Source organism: Strongylocentrotus purpuratus, unplaced genomic scaffold (assembly GCF_000002235.5).
Source record: "Strongylocentrotus purpuratus isolate Spur 01 unplaced genomic scaffold, Spur_5.0 spur5_scaffold_2, whole genome shotgun sequence".
In the NCBI taxonomy this organism is placed as follows: domain Eukaryota; kingdom Metazoa; phylum Echinodermata; class Echinoidea; order Camarodonta; family Strongylocentrotidae; genus Strongylocentrotus; species Strongylocentrotus purpuratus.
Window position 1 is genome coordinate 1139385 of NW_022145605.1, and position 6036 is coordinate 1145420.

A 6036-nucleotide genomic window follows, 5' to 3' on the forward strand; every position below is an offset into this window, starting at 1 on the left:
ATTAGGAAGTTACCAATCCCATTGCGCACCAATAATTGCGACTATTTGATGGTATTACAAATGATCAACGATAAATCCGCTATAGGAGGTCAAATCCATTTGACTGTTCTTTATTTCCTTAAACTGACCGATGTTCATTGTATAATTATTATCAAATGAAATGATCTCTTTTTAGCAGCCAGTGACTGGTGAGGGTTGATTTTCTCACTCAGTCATACAAACGATTGACAGTAATTACTGGCTGATTAATGGCAAAGATATCTGAAAGGCAATGGTTTTGGTTTTGATAAAAATGAGAGAATCCTCAGAAACTTTATAACTGCATGTTACACAGGTAAATCCTTGTTCACCTGCACCCAGTTCAGGGGTTTATTTTATACAGGAGATTTTAGTTAAAGAACCAACAAAAACAAATAAGGATATCTCCACAGAGTAGTTTGAGTGAAAGATCCAAAAGAAAGGATTTATTAACACTTAACCTCAAAGGTAGGCTAAGCTACAAAATATCACTCATCCAAATAATAAGTATAATACATAAAAACATGTATTGATAAACATATAATAGTTATATATATCAGCGGAATCTTTAGCCGACATGCAAGGCTTCACAAACTTACAGTGATAACTCTTAACATATACAGGTAAAATAACTGATAGGAAAGGAACAAACTAAACTACACTGTACAGTAGAAACATATTAGGGAAATAGAAGAAAAGAATAGATGTTCATATTAAGTACCAATGATAAAACACAAGTCGTTCGTCAGTAAGCACTAAATACATCGATCAGGCGGAGAGCGTTGCCTGAACAACGACAGCAGTCCCAACTCTTGTCCCGAGGGAAATGGAACTGGAACCATGGTGGAACCATGGTGGAACTCTGTTAAGAAACAAAATCAAGGCAGGTCTTAAAAAGCTGCGACATAGTAACTTCTGGGGAAGTTACATCACACGTCTATCTGCCTTGAAGTCTAAACTTGCTCTCCTACTTAATCAATAATAATTCTTCTTTATATGGAACACAGTAGTTCAACAAGAGTATTTATCGTCTTACAAGTAGTTATTGGGCTATCACTAAACTATCTAATCAAAAAGTATTTTACAATGACTGAAATATCTATAAATAGGTCTGGCTTGTGGAAAGTGGTATCTTAATTCATACACAGTCACAACCATCTTGTATCAAAAGTTAAGGAATAAACACATGAAAATATAACAATGGGTTTTCCAACGTAAGGAGAATCACACTAAACAATATCATACAATTAATTCAAATTGCATTAGGAACTTGTGATATCTCTATAATTTACTAGAATAGAACATGAATATACTTTTAGGAAGGTGGGTGTTCGCTTACCTGTTAAGAAACAAAATCAAGGCAGGTCTTAAAAAGCTGCGACATAGTAACTTCTGGGGGAAGTTACATCACACGTCTATCTGCCTTGAAGTCTAAACTTGCTCTCAACGAGAAAGCCAATCTTTCTTCCAAACCAGGCAAACAACCCCACTATTCCCTATCCCCAAGACAAAGGGGTACCAGTAACTGTATCCACTGGTCATTCATGATTTATGTACTCTACGAATAAAGGAAGTGGTCTGGGTTTAAGACATAAACAAGGCCTATAGAATAGGGGTCTTTTTGTTCCCATCTCTTTGTTTCACCAGTAGCATATACCAGAGAGGTGATCTTAATAGAAACATAGTTTAAAGGTACACTTTAAATAGGGGTTCAACAATTTAAAGTAATATAAGCTTACTCAAAAATAGAAAATAGGTTTACTCAAAAAAATAGAATATACCTTAATAAACAGGGTCTGACACTCTCCCCTCCTAGAATCATGGCGTCCCGACATCTTTAATTACAAGTCAATACAATGATAAATTTCCGCAGACTTCAGAGGACAGAGAGAGATTAACCAATCTCATACTTTCCTACCTAGATGGCAAGATGTAATTCTCTGTAGATGACCTCAACATTGGGTACACCTCTTCGGTCAAACACCGCATCCAACTATCAGACGACACTCCCTTTCCAGAGAACTGCCGAAGGATTCCTCCTGCCACTATTCTTCATTCTTGGGTAGAATGAGCTTCACCCGGGAAGGGTGGTGGCAATTAAGGATTTCATTGGTTTGGTGCTAACTTGTCCAATAAAACTTGTAAAATAAAAATAACCAGTGCCAGCGTTGTCGTCTCTGACTGAACGCAAACCTAATTGTCAGTGTGAAAGTGCAGATGGGCCTCGATGTACCCAACAATGTATGGAACTTCTGATTCCACCTGCACCAAACACGAACAGGTCGTCATGGATTCCAAGTGACGGTGCGCTAACTTTTCGTGATAACAATAAGCAGATATGCATGTCACTTGGGATCGACCTAGTGTCCATAAGGCACTCATAGGGCACACACTCCGTCAACCTCAGCCCAGACAGTGAATTGGGTACCCACTACTAGTGCGGCTGGAGATTTATCAGATGTGGCCTGATGAGATGGCGTCATCTGCAAACTCATAATTGCAGATCGCCTTATGGGACACTTTTTAGGTTTATCTTTGGCCACCTGTTCGGCCAGAAACTTCACTAGCTCTGCCTTAAACTTAGGGTTAGAGTCAGACATTTTTTTTAAAAAGATTATAAAGCTAAACTATCCAAAAACAGGGTTACAAAATAGTTTAAGATATTAAGGTGCCTAAATATACTATTTATAACACCAATCAGGATTCAAGAACGTGCTAATTATTATATAAAAAACAAAATAATTATATGATGAGAATATTGATATAGTAAAATAGAAACCACAGTAACAACTAAGCTGGACAAGCTACCCCTTGTTTACTGTTACGCCTGTCAGTAGTAGGGCTGCTACTGATTTGACCTGAACAACAGCAACAAAAATTGATTAGGTCACACTTCAAATTATTAAGACCACTTTCAAATATACGCTATGTCCAACTTAGTGTTTTACAAGTTGTGGCAATCAACACAACAATCATATACACAGAAAATAGTTAATCTCTTCTAAGCAAAAAGAGAGGTAAAGAGAACCTAATTCTCAATTGAAGCAATTATAAAAAAATGTATAATCTAAACAGGATTTTCCTTTTGGGAAAAACACCTATTATTTTCCAAGAAAATTTAATATCCGGGCAGTGCCTCCATTTGTTAACACAGGTAAATCCTTGTTCACCTGCACCCAGTTCAGGGGTTTATTTTATACAGGAGATTTTAGTTAAAGAACCAACAAAAACAAATAAGGATATCTCCACAGAGTAGTTTGAGTGAAAGATCCAAAAGAAAGGATTTATTAACACTTAACCTCAAAGGTAGGCTAAGCTACAAAATATCACTCATCCAAATAATAAGTATAATACATAAAAACATGTATTGATAAACATATAATAGTTATATATATCAGCGGAATCTTTAGCCGACATGCAAGGCTTCACAAACTTACAGTGATAACTCTTAACATATACAGGTAAAATAACTGATAGGAAAGGAACAAACTAAACTACACTGTACAGTAGAAACATATTAGGGAAATAGAAGAAAAGAATAGATGTTCATATTAAGTACCAATGATAAAACACAAGTCGTTCGTCAGTAAGCACTAAATACATCGATCAGGCGGAGAGCGTTGCCTGAACAACGACAGCAGTCCCAACTCTTGTCCCGAGGGAAATGGAACTGGAACCATGGTGGAACCATGGTGGAACTCTGTTAAGAAACAAAATCAAGGCAGGTCTTAAAAAGCTGCGACATAGTAACTTCTGGGGGAAGTTACATCACACGTCTATCTGCCTTGAAGTCTAAACTTGCTCTCCTACTTAATCAATAATAATTCTTCTTTATATGGAACACAGTAGTTCAACAAGAGTATTTATCGTCTTACAAGTAGTTATTGGGCTATCACTAAACTATCTAATCAAAAAGTATTTTACAATGACTGAAATATCTATAAATAGGTCTGGCTTGTGGAAAGTGGTATCTTAATTCATACACAGTCACAACCATCTTGTATCAAAAGTTAAGGAATAAACACATGAAAATATAACAATGGGTTTTCCAACGTAAGGAGAATCACACTAAACAATATCATACAATTAATTCAAATTGCATTAGGAACTTGTGATATCTCTATAATTTACTAGAATAGAACATGAATATACTTTTAGGAAGGTGGGTGTTCGCTTACCTGTTAAGAAACAAAATCAAGGCAGGTCTTAAAAAGCTGCGACATAGTAACTTCTGGGGGAAGTTACATCACACGTCTATCTGCCTTGAAGTCTAAACTTGCTCTCAACGAGAAAGCCAATCTTTCTTCCAAACCAGGCAAACAACCCCACTATTCCCTATCCCCAAGACAAAGGGGTACCAGTAACTGTATCCACTGGTCATTCATGATTTATGTACTCTACGAATAAAGGAAGTGGTCTGGGTTTAAGACATAAACAAGGCCTATAGAATAGGGGTCTTTTTGTTCCCATCTCTTTGTTTCACCAGTAGCATATACCAGAGAGGTGATCTTAATAGAAACATAGTTTAAAGGTACACTTTAAATAGGGGTTCAACAATTTAAAGTAATATAAGCTTACTCAAAAATAGAAAATAGGTTTACTCAAAAAAATAGAATATACCTTAATAAACAGGGTCTGACATGCATTACACTTTTTTTCCTCACAATGTGATCTAAATGTTAGTTAGGTTGTGAAGTGCATGATAAGAATCTGAGTATCTCTCTAACAAACTAACTGCATGATTCATTACATATTATGTTTGCTTCGAACTCTTACTTGTAACATAAGTATACCTAACACAATTATTGTAGTTTTCGGTGCATTCTTAATTAATACTTAAGTTACAAGAACATTGATTTCTATTTCCAGTGTCATGTATACTTTCAATTGCACTATTATAGTTTATCTTATTTATATTATTCCGTAAAGTTGCCCTTTTCTTTAAAAATCTAACGATCCTTTCACTGTAGAATTATTTACTTTCTTGAGTATCATATTTGTATGGTGGCCCTGAAGGGACATCGCGAATAGACTAAATCGTGAAAAATATGCGACAAAATTCACGATATCGTCAATTTTATCGCATATTTTTCACGAAGAAATTCACGAAATTGACGATATCGTGAACTTTATCGTGAACTTTTCACGATGAAATTGACGATATCGTGAATTTTATCGTGAAAAGTTCACGATATAAAGTTCACTCGTGTACTCTATCGTGTACTCTCCTGACGGGCGCTTCGTAAACAAAACCAGCCCTAGCTGGGGGAGACAGAGAGAAGGAAAAAAGGGAAAGGGAAAGAGAAGATAAAAGGAAAGAAAGAATAATAAGAAGAAAAGAGGGAAACGGGGGGGGGGGCGAAGGGCTCTTGCCTCCTTCTCACTCCCCCCCCCCCCCCCGCCAAAAAATAAATCAGAGAGAGAGAGAGAGAACGGAAAGGGAAAGGGAAAGAGAAGATAAAAGGAAAGAAAGAAGAGGAAGAAGAAGAAAAGAGGAAAACGGAGGAAGGGCGAAGGACTCTTGCCCCCCCTCCCCCCCCCCGCCAAAAAATAAATCAGAGAGAGAGAGAGAGAAGGGAAAGGGAAAGGGAAAGAGAAGATAAAAGGAAAGAAAGAAGAGGAAGAAGAAGAAAAGAGGGAAACGGGGGCAAAGGGCTTTTGCCTCGTCCCCCGCCCCCCGCCAAAAAATAAATAAGAGAGAGAGAGAGAAGGAAAGGGAAAGAGAAGAAAGAAAGAGAAAAACGAAAAAGAGGGAGAATAGGAAAGAAAGGAAAAGAAAGAAAAGAAAGGAGGCAAGAGCCCTTCGCCCCTGTTTCCCTCTTTTCTTATTCTTTTTCCTCTTCTTTCTTTCCTTTTATATTTTCTTTCCCTCTCCCTTCTCTTTCCCTTTATGGCGGGAGGGGGGAGGGGGAGGTAAGAGCCTTTCGCCCTTCCCCCGTTTCCCTCTTTCCGTCTTCTTCTTCTTTCTTTCCTTTTATATTTTCTTTCCCTTTCCCTTTCCCTTCTCTCTATCTCTCC

General features: G+C 37.3%; 1 long non-coding RNA gene across 1 annotated transcript; it reads right to left on the bottom strand.

Moving 5' to 3' along the window:
• Positions 1-436: 436 nt before the first annotated feature.
• LOC115926582 lies at positions 437-4658 on the bottom strand. The gene is made up of 2 exons (XR_004065136.1): positions 4197-4658; positions 437-3718 (listed from the first exon to the last, which is right to left on the bottom strand). It is a non-coding gene; the product is annotated as an uncharacterized LOC115926582 (long non-coding RNA).
• Positions 4659-6036: the final 1378 nt, after the last annotated feature.